The sequence below is a fragment of the Leopardus geoffroyi genome, chromosome C1 (assembly GCF_018350155.1).
Source record: "Leopardus geoffroyi isolate Oge1 chromosome C1, O.geoffroyi_Oge1_pat1.0, whole genome shotgun sequence".
NCBI lineage: Eukaryota > Metazoa > Chordata > Mammalia > Carnivora > Felidae > Leopardus > Leopardus geoffroyi.
The window spans coordinates 140357883-140375103 of record NC_059328.1 but is presented as its reverse complement, the minus strand read 5'-3'; the positions used below and the strand labels follow the sequence as shown (position 1 = coordinate 140375103).

Sequence of the window (17221 nt, the reverse complement as noted above, 5' to 3'; positions counted from 1 at the left end):
ACACTCTTTCCAGATAGATGAAGCATGCCCCTTTTCACCACCTCCACTGCAACCACATGAATATAAGCCAACATCATCTGGATTATTCCAACCTTGTCCCACCTTCTATTATTCATTCTAACTGTAGCCAGTGGTCTTTTGAATCATACAATTAATCAGGTCATTCTTTAGTGCAAATTCTTCCAACGTCTTAATTTACTCAGTAAGGAAAGAGGAAGGAAGGAAGGAAGGAAGTGAGGAAGGAAGGAAGGAAGGAAGGAAGGAAGGAAGGAGGAAGGGAGAAAGAAGAAACGGAGGAAGGAAGACCTTTACAATAACCTCTAAAGCCCTGAATTATGGATGGCCTATCTCTTATGTTTTTGAGCTTTCACTACTCTCTCTCTCTCTCTCTGGCTTACTTCACTCCTAGCACCAGTCTTCTTGCTGTTTTGAGAGTGAGGCATGATGCTACTGCAGGACCTTTGTGTTTCTGTCTGGAAGGCTCTTCCTGCAGCAGCCCCCAAGGCCCTTTCCCTTAACTGGCCCAGGAGTTCAGGTGTTCATGAGACCTACACCATGAGGTCTCCTATGACCACCATGTTTAAAGTTGCCAACTGCCCAACTGCTTCCTGTCCACCTCAGACATTCCCTCTTCCCCTCTTTAGTTTCTCCAAAGCACTTAGGACCATCTAACATACTACATATTTTCTTATTTATGACCCCCTGATAGAACGTAACCTTTATGAGGACAGGGATTTACGTGAGCCTTATTCACTGCTTTATCAGAGACTTTTGCCTGTTTCAATCACTTCTGTGTTTCCACCTTCAACTATGATCGGCACAAGGCGATTCTCAAATATTTAAAGACAAAGACAGAGAGAAAGTCAGTTCCAAGCTCCATGAGGACAGTTTTCCATGTCTACCCTTCTTTTTTATATCCCTGGCTAGCACCCAGAAAAAAAGTACTTGTTGCCTAATTATTGCTATGTTTACATTGGCAAATGTAAAATATTAGGTCACTCAAACGGTTGGACATGTTAAATGTACACAGTGGTGATGCAATATTAAAAGAAGTAACTATTTTTAAAAGATTTCAAAGCTATTTAAACTTAAGCTCATAATCTCTATTCAAGTATGAACAATCCTCACAATCACCAAGAAGAGACAGATTCTTAAGCGCTGCCAAAGAAAGATACAAATACCTGCCCAAAAAGAGAGGAAAGGAAGCCTCGATACTATCTACCATTTACTGGGTGAATTACAGCAAATAAAACTTCAATGCCAGCCCCAAAACAAGTCATTTGGGGATTTTGGCCACTAGGTTGGTTATTAAAATGGACAGGTGCTTTTAATAAATCAACAACGCTTTGCCAAGCAGTGATAATGATGATGGCCTAGACAAACTGCTATGAAACACTGGGGTAATGCAATAGAGAAAGGAAGAGCCCTTCCCCCCACCCCATCTACAAAGAGAAGGGTGTACACCCGTCATCTCCCCAAACAGATAGTCTTTAAACAAGGGAGACTTACTAGTCAATAAGTCTAAGAAACGGCTCAACCTTTCTACACATGCAGAGCGTTGCCTATAAAACATCAACAGTCAACTACAGACCAAATACACACTAGATTCTTTTTCACATAAGATAATTTGAAGACTATGCAGAAAGCTTTATGGAAATCCTTCATCCATAAAATGATGGAGCGTCCCAAAAGGGGAATGCCATAACATGCCAAAACAAATCCTACCTAGTTTTTTGTGGCACTTAGGTTCAGGCCCATACAGAGCATCTCTTTCCCACGTGAAAGGACCCACGTCTCTTCCAAAGTTCACTGAGCTGCTGCAGCACAGAAACAACTGCGGGGATATATCTCTTCTGCTTTATAAATTCTGTACAAAAAATTCTAAGTAGAGTTATTTTATCTGTGGATACTTTTTTTTTTAAAAAGGAAAATAAACATTAAACACTAGCATCATATTTGCGAGTTAAAATATCCACCTTTGATTGTTAAGAAAAATAGTGTTGTATGTCAGGTCATGAGTCCACGATGGCTTGGAAGTGGTGATGATTATAGGAAGCACCATTCATTAACTAATCTGTTCGTTTATTCAGCAAACACTGACTGAGTAGGGAGAGCCTCTGCTCATCAAATACCTACCGAGTATCTATCCACTTTGTGCCAGGCCTTGCGGTGAGTGATGAACTAAGGCACCACACATATGTTTAAGGGTACAGGAAAGATGGCCTCTAAAAGATGAAGCTGAATTCAAAAACTGGAGCACAGTGTGCTCTGGAATCCTCATCAAGACAATTCAAGGTGAGGAAGGAACCACAAGACCTCCAAATTGAGCCAATGTTATAATATGTCTCTTGTCACTTGGAAAAAGAAATGCTTAGCAATTGTCTACCAAATATCAAAATTCAATTTAGAGTTAAAAAATACAATTAAATGGGGGTGAAAAAATATAATTAAATGGGGGCGCCTGGATGACTCAGTTGGTTAAGGGTCCAATTTCGGCTCAGGTCACGATCTCATGGTTCATGAGTTTGAGCCCCGTGTCGGGCTGTGGGCTGACAGCTCAGAGCCTGGAGCCTGCTTCAGATTCTGTGTCTCCCTCTCTCTCTCTGTCCCTCCCCTGCTCATGCTCTATCTCTCTCTCTCTCAAAAATAAACATGAAAAAAATATATATATATATAATATACGATTAAATGTATGCAACTAATTCCAATTTTTTAAACAAGCATAACTAAATAGGAATATTGATGTTTTATTAGACACATGCTTGAGTTCGAATAACAGAACATTTGACAAAGGCTCTTAAGAATTTAGAATGGTGGAAAACAGATAACTAAAACTTAGAAACAGACATACAAATTTAATTTAACAGTAAAGTGAAATTGGTATCAGATTTTGGCTTTTGTATCCTAACATTACCTAATAAATTATTTCTTTAAAAACATGAAAAGAGGGGCGCCTGGGTGGCGCAGTCGGTTAAGCGTCCGACTTCAGCCAGGTCACGATCTCGCGGTCCGTGAGTTCGAGCCCCGCGTCGGGCTCTGGGCTGATGGCTCAGAGCCTGGAGCCTGTTTCCGATTCTGTGTCTCCCTCTCTCTCTGCCCCTCCCCCGTTCATGCTCTGTCTCTCTCTGTCCCAAAAATAAATAAACGTTGAAAAAAAAAATTTTTTTTTAAAAAAACATGAAAAGAGCCAAACTCATAGGCCACTATAAATTGTTGGCTGTAGATTGTCTTGTAGATTACCTACTACAGAGATCCAGAATAGCCTAACTTCAGAGAATTCACAAAGTGCAAGGATTACAATATGAAAAACAGCCAGTGTGAATCTTTACTTTTCCTGTGAACCCAAGAGATTACAGATGGCCACCCTGTATTCCTCCACCCCTTACAACCTCTGCAAGCGGAACTATTTCAGTAGGAAAAGGCAAAATCCAGACCCAGCCATACTATCCCCCTGGACATCTATAAGGGCTTCCACTCTCTCCTGAGACACTACGGCTTTTACTAGCTCCTCATCAAGCAAAGGGTGAATCTGGCAGGAGCCAAATAAAAAAAAAAAAAGCCAAGACTGGTATTGGGGGCCAAGGTGAGATAAACCTCTTCTGTAATCCTGAAGATGAAGGGAAGAACTGTTCACATTTTGTATACATTCAATATTTGTCTTTTCATCTTGATGTTTCAGCTCTGTGATTAATTGCGCTGCTTGGCTCAGAATGCCTCTGTCAGAATAAAATCTGGGTCTTTTGCAAATTGTTCTTTTCTGAAATGTTATCCCCTCTATTAGCATAAATGTTTCAGTGTTTTGTTAGGGGTGTGGGGGGCAGTGGGTGTGCTTGGCAAAGTTGTTATTCGTGTTTTGACTGCCTGTGAATTTATGCAGTCTAAAATTTAAACCTACAGGGGAAAATGCACACCTTGCAGGTTTGGACTCTCTCAGCATGCTCTTCTCTTAAAGTAGATGCAGGGATTTTCTAACAGAGTACATTTTTGATCAATAGGTTTATACACAACACACAAACTCTTCTAGATGAGAGGCAAGGGGCTAGCTAGAAAAGAAACAGAAGAGAGACAAACTATTGAATTGTAGATTCACAGAATTCAAAACCCAGAAGAAACTCAGACATCAGCTAATCCAATATTTTGTGTTGTACAGAACACTACACTGACCATCAGGATGTACCTTCAAAGGGTGCTATTTTCAAGCAGTTTTGGGCTTCACTGAGTAGTACACCTCCTTTCAGATATTTAGAGTGACTATTCAGTTACCAAAAGTCCTGCAATGTAAAAAAAAATACATATATATTATTTAACCCACTGTTTCCCAAACATATTGAACCATCATCCCCTGTTTTCTGCCTTTAACATTCCACAGAACTGGTGTTTCTTCTTGCAGATCCTGTCCTAGAAGTGCTGATCTCATCATACAATGATTTTCCAGATGAAGAAACGGACATTCAAAATTAACTCATTTGGCCAAAAACCTGGAATTAGTTAGTGGTTGATAATTCAGAAAATAGCATGACTGGAGTTTGGATAAATAAGCAGAGATCCCAACATCTTTCCTTTCCACCCATACCTCACTACAAAATAGTTGCCTCTCCTGAGTCCCTGCCTCACTCTCCTCAGACTCCTACATTCCCTCAACTTCTATTTATCTACTTGACCAATGAGCACCTCTTAACTGGCTCAGATTCATTCATTAGTAAGTGCATCCTTTCCCCATGGGAAGCCTTTTAACAATGGCTTACCAGGCAGTGGCTTTAATGGAGGCCATGGCAGGAATAGGACAGATAATTTAAGGCAATAGAGCTTTGTGTTTCTCCTCAACTTTATATATGTTTATTGTAGGGATTTCCCGGGAAGGTCTGGAATCAGACAGGATAGGGAAAGTTTTCTCAAACTGATCATAAAGTAGATGATCCTCTCCTTAACTGTTAAGTCCTCTGGTTCCATCTTCTCTGCACTCTTTTCCATTTTCCACATCCAACCTTATTCAGTACACGGTTTCTCTTGGAGAGATGGGAAACCCTCATGCAATGTCAGAGTGGGCCAGAAGCCACAGGAAATGAGTTTACCCACTTGCCTTCAACGCCCTTCAGGTGCTACATAGCACTCTGCATTTCCTTATTTTGTTTAGCCTAACTGGAAACTACCTCTCCTGCAAAGGTCTTTCCTAGATAGTTCCCAAGCCTAGAAAACAGTACCCCTACACAATGTATCTTTCTTTGAAATGCTATTCCACTATAGCTATGTATTGTGCTTCATTTAGAAAGTTGAGCCTCTAAATAGCTTTGGTGGGAAAATGTCTTTTGCATCATGTTGATCATCACTCGCCAGGCTTGGCTATACCAAAGAACACCACTGGCAACAGTGGAAGATGAACCCTGAGTTGTTTCTCAGAACTGGGTGGAGTGGATGTTGATTCTGCCATATCTCACCTGGTGCTTCTTAAAACAACACTTTCAATCAGCTGGCTGTGATTCCAATCTATGACAATGGAACAGGAAGAACATTGGCCGTTAGAGATTAAATCTTGCCTTGTCTCAGTCTCCGTTTAAAAAGTGCCAGTCCTCACTATGTATGTTCCTCTCTTCTATGAGAAGGGGGCCATATGGGAGATGGCTCATGAAAGAGTTTTTCATCAGCATAGAAAGATTTTGTATATCTTCACCTATATATAGCAAGTCTGACACATTGTCCTCTATTTTATTCTACCAGAATAAGGATCAAACACACTGAACACATGCTATATACATAGTTAGGCAGCCACCATGTGACCTAGAGAAAAGCAATACTATTGAGGTAGTAAGAAATTACATATGAATAATAAATCTGGGTCACAGGAAGAAGAATGATTATTTTCTTCCTTCAACTTTTCTGTTGTTTTTGTTTAACAGAAATTATCCACGCACCTTAAAAAGCATAGTTCAGCTCAGTGTGGAAGTGTGAAGCACGCCGGTTTTTATTTCCACCGGTGAACATGGCATACCTCACTTCCCCAAGTCCTAGGTCATGGTGACTAATGACTTACAGTCTGTTCTGTATAAACCTCAATACTAGAGGGTATTTCTAGAAAACAAAAGCAGGGAAGTGTCTCTGAAGAGAACAGTCAGTTTATGGGATTTGTTCTTCATGGACATCCAGAGATTAAATTAGGTGGTACTTGTTACAAACAACTAAAACTATCCTTTCCATCTAAACCAATCTTTCAGGGCACCTGGGTGGCTCAGTTGCTTATGCATCTGACTTCAGTTCAGGTCATGATCTCGTGGTTTGCGAGTTCAAGCCCCACATTGGGCTCTGTCTCTCAGACAACTCAGAGCCTGAGGCCTGCTTTGGGTTCTGGGTCTCCTTCTCTCTCTCTGCCCCTCCCCTGCTCGCACTCTGTCAATCTTCCTCTCTCTCAAAAATAAATAAACATTAAAAATAAATAAATTAAGATAAATAAACTGATCTTTTGTGCTGCTCCCATCATGATCTCCACAGTTTTTTCTCTATGAAAGTGCTAATTCTATTCAACATGTTTATTGAGGTATTACTCTATACAAGACACTATGCTCACACTAGCATTCAAGAAAAATAAGACATTATGTAAATAATAAACTAAATGTGAGAAACACGTCAGTAAAAAAAAAAAATACAAGCCTAAATAAAAGACTAACATTTTTACTGATGGGAGGAGAATCAGGAGAAAAGGTTTCTGGGGGGAGGTTGCACTTTAACAAGGCGTCGAAAGATAAAAAGGATTGTCCATTGGGAAGTAATGGATGTAAGGACACTCCTGACCAAGGACGTGTCTGACCAAGAGTCAGAACTGCTGCAAAAGTTTTTGGGAATTCACTCAGTTGAGTGATTAGGAATATGAATTAAAAGAATTACATAAAAGAAATTCTTCTATGAAGTTATACATAAAAGAAAACCATGTACTTCTAATACCCGTCCTTTGATCTTCTATGGAAAGATACTACATAAGTGCAGAATATTACTTCTATTAAAGTCAGTATTTTTAAGTGGTAATATTTTTAGAACACTTGAAAGTGGGGTTTTTTCCTCTTCAAGATAGAAATATTGTAAGAAATTAAATGTATTCTGCATGAATAATCAAGTCAAAGAACAGTGAAGATCTACAGAGCGAGAAAAGAACAAATTCCAGGGAGATGCGCTAGATCTTTTAAATTATTTATTATAGATCTCATGCTCTTAGAAGCCAAGAACTCTGTTTCACTTAGTTTGGTCTAAATACCAACATTTTGCCACTTTCAGTTGTTCAAAACTATTTTATCAGATCAGCATTAATGAGTAGTTTTAAATGTCAAAAAATACATATTGGTGCCTACTCATCTCGGAGCTTAAAGTTTAATTGGTGCAGCCCCTTGGTTTTATAGTTGAAGCAAATGAAGGCCAGATGGTGGGTGACTAACTTACTAAAGGTCACCCCACTAGTTCACAGCAACCAGTTAAACTGGAAGAGACTAAATAACTTGCCCAAGGTCACACAGTTGGCAATGGGTGGGCAGAATTACAACACAGGAGAACTTGGCCTCTAACCTTTACACTGCACTGCTCCTCTGCCAGTGGAAAATTAGCATAATCCTGCACAAGTAGGTAGGGTCCTGTAGATGAAAAGCCATACAAACAAAAAGTAGAGAGTAATAAATGCTATTATTATAAGTGCAAGTAAGTGTATACATTATCTAAATTGCTTTAATGGCATAAAGGAACCAGTATTTCTAGATGTCTTGATGGAAACTTAAATAATATGTACATTTTCTAACTTATTATACAATTCAGTACTGAAAAGGGAAAAATGGGATGAGAATAATGCAATCCTTATTTCTCCTGCTTCTTGCGCATAAAAAACATTAAGGAATATATTTTTGAAAATGGTCACCCAAAATCCTGCCACCCAAACACAATAACCATATTGTTAATCATTTGGGATGCTTAAAGAGACTTGCTTTGATAATTCAGATAACAATCTTCATTTTCTTTTTCATGGCAGAGACAGTAGGACAATCCTGGGTTTAAGAACTCTTACATCTATGGCCTCTGACAGGTCTATCAGAAGACGAAGATTCCACAGCCAGTACTGCTGTGTCCCCTAATAACCTATTATGTAGTAATCACTCACACACACACCTATATGTTTCTTAAATCTACTTTTGATTTTAGCCTGCATCCCCCCTTGGCAAGACAGAGAGTGAGGATGGGCAGGTGAAAGGGCAGGGCAGGGACAGCAATATTATAAAGTCCTTGGGCTTATGACTTTCTGCCCCAAATCCCTTGCTTTCAAATGCCAACACATGTTTTCTAGTTCTAATTTTCCACTTTCATGAGAAATGACCAAAGTATGCTCTATGTGTAAATGTGTGCATGAGAATCTGACTTCCAGTATCCATCTAGCCCTTCTTCTGTAGCAACCTGAGAAGGGTAAAAAAGTCAACGAAGTTACTAGTTATGGTAACTAGTCACCAGTTATAACTGTGACCTCTAATTGGCAGACTGAGTGAAAACTAGAATAACCTGATGCAGAAATGATACTTGCAGTATCCCTGACCACGGCGATTATGGAAACTGGTTACATCCTTTATGGAATCCTGGGAGCTTTGTCTATACAGTTGTTACAAGAAGATGCCAGCTCCAGGGGGCATGAGGCCTCTAGGCCAAGATGGCTCCCACGCCTGTCCAATGTGACCCTCATCTCCTCATACCTGAGCTGTGCTCCCTGGGCAGCTGCAAGGGCTCCCACAAAGGAATGCCTGATGGCAAGTCATGGTTCCTGTCCTATGGTCTTCTGGTTACACTGGTGCCATGGGTGACCAGTGGTAGTCCTGCAGTCAGATTAGCTGAATCTTTTATTTTATTTTTTTTAGTTTTTTGTTAACATTTATTCACTTTTGAGAGACAGAGTGTGAGTGGGGGAGGCGCAGAGAGAGAGGGAGACACAGAATCCGAAGCAGTCTCCAGGCTCTGAGCTGTCAGCACAGAGCCAGATGCGGGGTTCGAACTCACGGACCGTGAGATCATGACCTGAGCCGAAGTCGGATGCTCCAGCGACTGAGCCACCCAGGTGCCCAGATTAGTTGAATCTAAGGAGATATTCTAGTAGACATTACAGTAACTTCATAATATATAGACAAGGGCCTTATCCCTTGGGGCTTTTTCTTTCCTGGAAGAGTTGTTCTCTTTATATTCTGTCATCAGATACTAGCTACCTTCCACAAGTACTCATTCACAATCCTGGACACTGATTTGATCATTTGAGTGTTCATATCTGGTTCCTTCATATCTATCTTTCTTGAGGAATGACAATAAGAGTTGCATGCAGTGACATATATACCAGATTTTATATAATAACAAGATACAATAATCTGTTCTTCCACTAAGATTCTGACAAACCGGGTATATTATTATCTTAACAACAGCAACTTATCAAGCTGATATTGGCACAGAATATACATTGGCTCCCAGGTTTCTTCTAGGGATCTAGTATTAGGTTCAATTATGAATATTTAATAGTTTGTGGCATATATTTTTCTCTTGCAAAGATTATAGCTTACCAGAAAGGGGCAGAGCACACTGGGATCATACACCCTGGGGTCCAAATTGAGGAAGGAAGATGGTGATCCCAAGTCTACGCCTGACAGAAAGGTAAAATCTAGAGCCAATGAAAGAAACAAAACCCTAGTCTAAAAACACAGGAACAAAATGAAATGAGATGGAATCAAGGAGTAGGATCTGGATCAAAAGTTGAGAATAAGCCAGAGGATCCTAGATAACCAACCCAGACCATTTTTGTGGCCCAGGGGTTGTGTAGTACAAGGAGTGTCAGGATGGCTTATCGATCATATAAGGTCACATGACCTGAATGAACCACATGACCTCAAAGAACAAAGTGGGCCTTAGGATCTCTTCTTTTTTTTTTTTTTTAATTTTTTTTTTCAAAGTTTATTTATTTTTGGGACAGAGAGAGACAGAGCGTGAACGGGGGAGGGGCAGAGAGAGAGGGAGACACAGAATCGGAAACAGGCTCCAGGCTCTGAGCCATCAGCCCAGAGCCCGACGCGGGGCTCGAACTCACGGACGGCGAGATCGTGACCTGGCTGAAGTCGGACGCTTAACCGACTGCGCCACCCAGGCGCCACCCAGGATCTCTTCTTATTTACAATTTCTGTGAGTCTATTGGAGTTTTCATCCATTTCATTCAATTCAAACATTGAACGTGTTTATTGGGAGACTGCCATGTGCCAGGCCAATTGTGGAGTCCAAAGGGAAAGAAACAGACTTGGTCCCTGTCCTCATGGGACTTACAGTCTACAAAGGAGTCAGCAACGCTTCTGATAGGTTCGTTCTTCATATCCTGATAGTTATGGCAAAAATGGAATGAATCTCTTTCAAGTTCACAGTTCTCACTCCCTAAAGGAGAGCACCAGTGCTCTTCAGCCACACTTTTTCCTAATAGTAAATACAAGGAAGTTATTTACACAAGCTGTATATACAGATAATTCGGGACAAAATTTGCAACTACAGATTCCCGAAGAAACAGATACGATCATCAAACAAGCCTTTCTTACAGTAAAACAGTATGAAATCTGAGGTTATAACACTACATTATATTTTCAGAGCACTTTTTCTCATAAGAGCAATGCATGTTCATTGTAGAAAATTTGGAAAACAATGGGGTAAAAGAAGACAATAAAAACATTTGCAATCCCATACTACCCAGAGATAGTCACTGTTAATGTGGTAATGCATTACTTTCTATCCAGATAGATGAACAAATAAGTAGCAAGGATGTATATAAACTTACTCAACAACACATTTTCAAAAAATGGTGTCACACTAGTACAGAGTTTTATATCCCCCCCCCCCCTTCTCTTAATATTGACTTTAACTTGGTAGATACACTTTTCTTTAGACGGCTGAGAGAATATTATCTGGCTCTGTTGACTACTGATGGGAATAGAATTTAAAACCATCTCCTATAAATGTGCTTGGGATTGCTTTCCCCAAGTACACTTATCTTCAATCTTCCATTTTGCCTTTAATCTTCTATTATTTTTCTTCCCACTTAGGTTGTCTTTTACGTTATTCCTATGGTTCAACTTTATCAGCTTGATTTTTACTTACTCATAAGAACTACATGCCATCTGTGAACATTTATAAAAGTTTAAATAAAATCATCCCCAAACTACGTCCTGGAAGAGCCCATTTGTCCATACAGAGAAGTGTCTATTTATCTTCACTCTGTTTCTTATTTCTTGGCCAGACAAAAAAAGGTCATGAATTGGGAGGGAACTGGGATTTGAAATCTAGCTAGGCTTTTTCAAAGTTTAAAAATATTACATTTTCTGTAACACTGTAGCCACATACTTCCTCCTTTAATTTGAATACAATCCTCCCCCTTCCTACGAAATATGTTGTATTTGATATAATCTGTGTTAGCTTTGAATACTGATCTCCAATTGTCCATGAGGACACAGATCTGGTTCAAGGGCTCCAGGGTCCTCCCTGAAACCCTCCTCCTGACAGGAACCCTAGGGATACCAGCCAATGCCCCAGAGAGCTGTCACTTACACAACGGAGTTTCTCCATCACACTAAGGTAATGGCCACCTGGTCTTAGTGATTTATCTGTGTCTAGTCTGTTGATTAGGTCTGGAATATCCTGAGCACTTATTTTCTCTATTTCCTGCAATGTGATTATTGCTTGAGAAAGCCTGGGTGTAAGAATATTACTCAGCAAAAGGCGAAGCAAAGAATTCATTTCCACTATGTTCTCTTTTTATCTCTGAGTATATGTTTGGTACAATGTAAGCCAACTGCTTCTACAATTCTCATTTCACAGTATTTAAGAGTCTTTGGCTATTGTTTTAGGAATCTATTGCAAGGATTTTTTTTTTCAGGTTCATTTTGGCTACCTCATTTTTGTGTGCCTGGGATCTGTCACCCTTTATGAGTTCAATTCAATAATCTGACCCATCAAAAAATTCTTTCTCATTATATATATCTAAATAAGAATTATTTTTTCTTTATTTTTTTCCTATGTATTCAATGTTTCAAATAGCTTGAATACAAGACCTTTATTTTCCTTATCGTGAGTTCCCATAAGGAAATCCATATACTTACTCCCCACTTTCTAATGGCTAATTTAATTTTTAAGTATTTATTTCCATTTTTTCTTCTTCCATGTCTGCACTGAATTATCTTTAGAGAACTGATTATATTTGACGTCTTTCTTTGGAGTTCTCTCTCTCTCATTATAATATCAAATTGAATTGAATTGAAATATATATATTCATCATTATGTGTTCCAATATGCACTACATCTCCTCGGTACTCAGTGAACATTTCCAGAGTGAACGTATGATACCAATAGCTAACAATCATGGGGCATTTCCTGGGTGTCATATTCCACACTAAGCATTTTACACATATCACATAATTAATTCTCAGGCACTAGACTGTAAACATAATTGGCAAGGAGTCTGTCCATGTATCCCTAGCATCTGGAGCAGTGCTGGCACTTAGTAGGTGCTCATTAAATATTGCCACATGAATACACTGAAAAGCTGCATGAGGTAGGCATTATTGTTATTCATGCACTACACATAAGAAAACTTATGTATTTTCTTATGTGTCTCTCCAAAGCACACAGAGGTTCAATCACTTTCTGAAGTCCTACCACAATTAGTATATGTGAAGCCGGGACTTGATTCCAAAGCCCACATACTTAACTAGGAATTATTACTAGTCAACTCATTACCTACCTACATTAATGCAAACAAAATTAATTCTATTTATCTTAAGAAATATTATGCAATGTCACAAATAAACATTGTGTGCAATAATTTTCCAAGAAAAGATTTGCAAATGATGGGGTTTTAATAAATAATCAGATAGGCAGTAGATATCTGTATGCTCCTTAATGCTAACTGTGCAAGTAAAAACAGGATTTCTCTCTAATCAATATCTTCTATTGCATTTGTACACTTGTTAATGACGATTTCAGGACTTTTTGATAAATGGGTATTTGTTGTTGTTTTTTTCCTGAGTGATTCTGGGTTTATATAAGTAATCTGTCTTGTCAATTCTTTTTAACATAAGAATGGCACTAATGAAATAATCATTTATTAGTACCTCCTTGTAATTGTCTATAGAGCTTATGAGTAGTTCCTGCTTATAAAGGGGGAGACTTACATATTTCTGTCACTGTTAAAAGCATCTCTGTCACTACCAGCCCTTGATTTTCCTGAAACCCTATCATTAGGACATCATTCTTTAGGGTTTTGTTTACTTGTATATTTAATAACTCATTAACAAAAATAATATACCCCTTTGAAAAAGGACAGTTCCTTAAAAACATTATTAGCTTTCTCCTTAAATCCTCATCACCCTACATCCTAGTGGGAGTTAAATGATATTTAGCAGAGAGCAAAGCTTTTTGGGAATGGTACATAATGGTCCTGAAGCCACAGGTTGAATAGTAAAAAGAAGTGCAGAAATTGAAAGTAGGAAAACACTGAACATATAGTCCACATGAAGGAAGGACGGGAGGGAGAGAGCAAAGGAGTAAAAAAAAAAAAAAAATGAAAAAGAAAAAGAAAAAACTTGGCTCAAACTCTACTAATTCACCTTGGGAAAAAATCATAATCTCCAAGAGCCTTATGTATCCCCCCTGTAAAATGGGGGTGACAAAAATGTGACTCCCTCACAGACACTTTAATAGGACATCACAATGTGCCATGTAAACTGTATAGCATGATGCGATACACAAGATGTTTTTTTTTTTTACTTGACATTATTTGCCTGTAATCAGCCCCATTCTGTAATATAAACATTCATTTTAAAAACATTGTCAACAGCTTTAAAATATAGGCCCATGAATCCTATCTCCCTTTTTTGCTCTAGAAGCATTTCTGATGTTGTTAACCCAAAGAACCATTCACAATTTTTAACAGGCTTTGTGTACCTACAAGCTCAGAAAGCTGACTGTGTGCTCTGAGGACTAGAGTTCTGTAAAACCTCTGTTTAAACAGGACCTGTTTTTAAGTCCTGTTTCAGTCTGGTGCCTTTGGTCAAGGTGGAAACTAAAATTGAAAACAGATAGATGTTTTACATTTAAATGGGTTTAACATAAATGTGCATTAAGCCATTTCATGGACGATTGCACAAATATCTTTCGCAAACTTGGTACACGTGAGCACATATACAGTAACCATTAATGTCTTCCAGAGAAATAAGGTGCAGATCCAAAATTTTAAGCAGCTATCTTGAGTCCTCTCACTCGAAAGAAAATGTAATGGCTTTAAGGGAATTGCTCTAATAATATCATGGCATCTGCAATGGCTGGCCAGAGCAAAGCAGAACAGAGTATATGTCACCATAGTTCAATTTAACAAGAAATAAGCTTCTCCCTGGAGAATCTAAACTCCCTAGTCTCCCACAAAGAAAATTGAATTTTGGAGGTCACATTTTGGGTAGGTTACCAGAGGGAGAAGCTTAACATTCTTTTTGTGATATGCTCTGGGAGGTCAATGCTATTCCACCACCAAATCGCTACCAAAGATCTGCTCCCGCCTCAACCCCCCTCCCAAAATTATACAAGCCCTTGTAGTTCCCTAGGAAATGGCAACTGATTGTGGCACTTAAGATGCCTGAGACCACGCCGGATGTCATCATATTGAAACACCAAGTTTTGTACGGCGAAGTGATGACAGGGGTGGATACTGGGGGCAGGGTGTGGGGAGGGGAGGAGAGCTAGTGAGACTGTGGTGTGGGGCAGAACGAGTCAGACAGACCCACAGAGCGCTTTAGGCTAAAATTCACTGTTTAGCCAAATGTAAATCAACCGAACTGCTGTTACCAGAGAGAAAAACACATCGCCAAGTCAAGCCCAGGCGAAGCCCGGGCTCCGTGGGTGGACGGCCCCCTCGCCCAGTCGCCCGGGTGGGTGGTCGGAGGGCCTGGCGAATTCCTGCAATGGCTGGAAGCGCCCCAGCTTACTGCATCCTGGGCAGTGGCCCTGGGTGGGCGCAGCCAGGCCATGGACCCCCCCACCCCCACCCCCTGCAGCAACATGTGGGGCGCTGCCACTCCGCCGCCCAGGAACTCCCTCCGGCTGGAGTTCCTGGTGGACGCACACTTGGCCCAGAGAAGGTGCTGAATTACTCCTGGGAGAGATTCCTCCAGCGTTGAACTTGGCAGCTCCTGACATTTCCATCCCACCCTCTGTGAGCCAGCGCTACATACACGCACACACACGCCCCTCTAGACCTGCGCGCAGTGCTGGCTGCCCACTCGGGGACAGAACACCGGAGCGGGATGCAGAGGCGAGCACCCCAGCTCCCTCGGCCTCGGGAAAGGGGTTGGGTGTCTTAGCACTGGCTAGTTCCAGGGACTAAGCCCGCTCCCTGGTTGGCCCAGAACCCGCAGTAGTTAGAGCCGCTGGCACCAACCCAGTCTCCTTTTGTGCTCTCCCGGGAAGCCCGCCTCTACTCACCCGGGCTGCGCGCGGATTCCGGCCGCCAGCGGCAGCCCGCTGCCCCATCCCACGAACACTGCGGCGCCCCCAGAGTGTGCAATGCGGAGCCCCGCCAGCGCGCGGCCGGAGCCGGGGAGTGCGGGGAGGGAGCGAGGGAGGGAGTGAGGAGGAAGGAGAGAGAACGCGGCGGGGAGGGGCGGGGGTCGGCGGGGGGCGCGCGCGCCACTCCCACTCGCGCCGGGCACTCGCCTTCGCCTGCAGCCCTGGCCGGCCAGCCCTGCCTCGCGGGCCGCGGGACCAATCAGCGCGCGCGGGGGGAGCCGAGCCCTCCACGGGGCGCGCTCATTGGCCCGGCGCGCTCGACCCAACTCCGGGAGAGTCGGCCTGAGAGCCAAGTCTGCAAACTCCAGCCCGCAGGAGCAGACCGCCCGGCGGCGCAGGTGGGGCGCCCCGCTCCGCGCTCTGGCGGGCAGGGGGAGTCGCCGAGTTCTACCGACTGAACGCAGAGGATTTGAGACGTGCCCTTTGAAGCGCTTTCCCAGTGAGCGTTCCAAACAACCTGAGCGTTGCTCAGGTTGCACCGATTTCTTCCTGTGAGCGACCCCCTGCGCGGCTCGCCTCGCCTCACCCTGACCCTGGCTAGCAGTTGAGTGATGGAAAGCCTGGCAGTGTGAAACGGCCCCAGCCAAAACTTACTCCTGGCCACCCTCGCGAAAGCCGCAGCACCTAAGAGCTGAAAAGCAAGTCGCGCTCTGGTTGAGGGCAGACCTAGACCGCTTGACGTTTGCAATAGAAAACAATACTGCGGGGTGTAGGATGGAGCGGTGGGAGAGAGAGCCTGGGCGGCAGGCCTTCGTGAGAAAGTGGGAATCTAGTTGTGAGTTTTGGTAGGCAAAATTCTCCCACCCTCTGCCAAACCCCCCTCCCAGGTAAAGCTATCCCCCCCTGACCCCCTGCCAATCTCTCGGAGGTATTGATTTTTCTCTTCCTTGTTGTAAATCAGGTTTCACTCTCCTGAACTTTTCAATCCAAAACCTCAAAGTGGAAAGGGAGCACGACCTTACCCTCCTCCCCTCTTAGCAAGGCTGGGGCTGGGGGGTGGGGGTGGGGGTTGAGAGAAGGTCCCAGGAAGGTCCCCCACTTCTGCCCAGGGTACCTGGCCTGCAAGACTACCTTCGCTGTAGGACCCGCTCCAGGGGCCACATTGGCCCATCTATGAGGCCCCTCTTCTCCGTGGACTTTCTATTTTTCAAGCTTCTTTTCAGGTGGGCCTGCTCTGAATCTTCCTGCTTCTGCTCTTCCCATAATCTACTCCCCCTCAACATATCGGAGCCCAGTATCTTTCTTAAAAAAACTTCCATCCCTTTCCTTCTATTTGTAAGGGATTTGGATAAGATATTTTTGATTAAGGCTCCTGGACCTCAGAAAATTTTTCTCTTACTTAGTGTATGTGCACAGGTTTACACAAGCTCAGGGTTCCGGTGGGCAAAAATAATTAGCACTCCTTTAGAACCTCTGCACACACCAGGTGATCACTGCCGTGCTGTCTTCCTGCAGGGCTCAGCACGTTGAATGAGCTGAACACGAATTAATCAAACTGAAACTGGAAATGTCTCTCAGCAAGTAGGCAGGTTACCTCTGCAAGTTAGAATCTGGTACTTACAAGAGCGCTTGTGTGTGTGTGTGTGTGTGTGTGTGTGTGTGTGTGTGTGGTGCTGGGGGGGGGTGGGTGGGGAGTATC

At 42.2% G+C, this 17221-nt stretch overlaps 1 protein-coding gene across 4 annotated transcripts in view; it reads right to left on the bottom strand.

Moving 5' to 3' along the window:
- The window catches only part of LYPD6 (LY6/PLAUR domain containing 6), a 124162-nt gene extending 108512 nt beyond the window's left edge, over window positions 1-15650 (bottom strand). For 2 of the 4 annotated variants that reach the window (XM_045479765.1, XM_045479763.1), the window contains exon 1: window positions 15499-15637. The gene's annotated coding sequence lies outside the window, so the exon portion shown is untranslated. Of the gene's footprint in view, window positions 1-15498 lie in introns of all 4 variants that reach the window. The other 2 variants (XM_045479768.1, XM_045479764.1) reach the window with 2 other exon arrangements.
- Between the last annotated feature and the right edge of the window lie 1571 nt (window positions 15651-17221).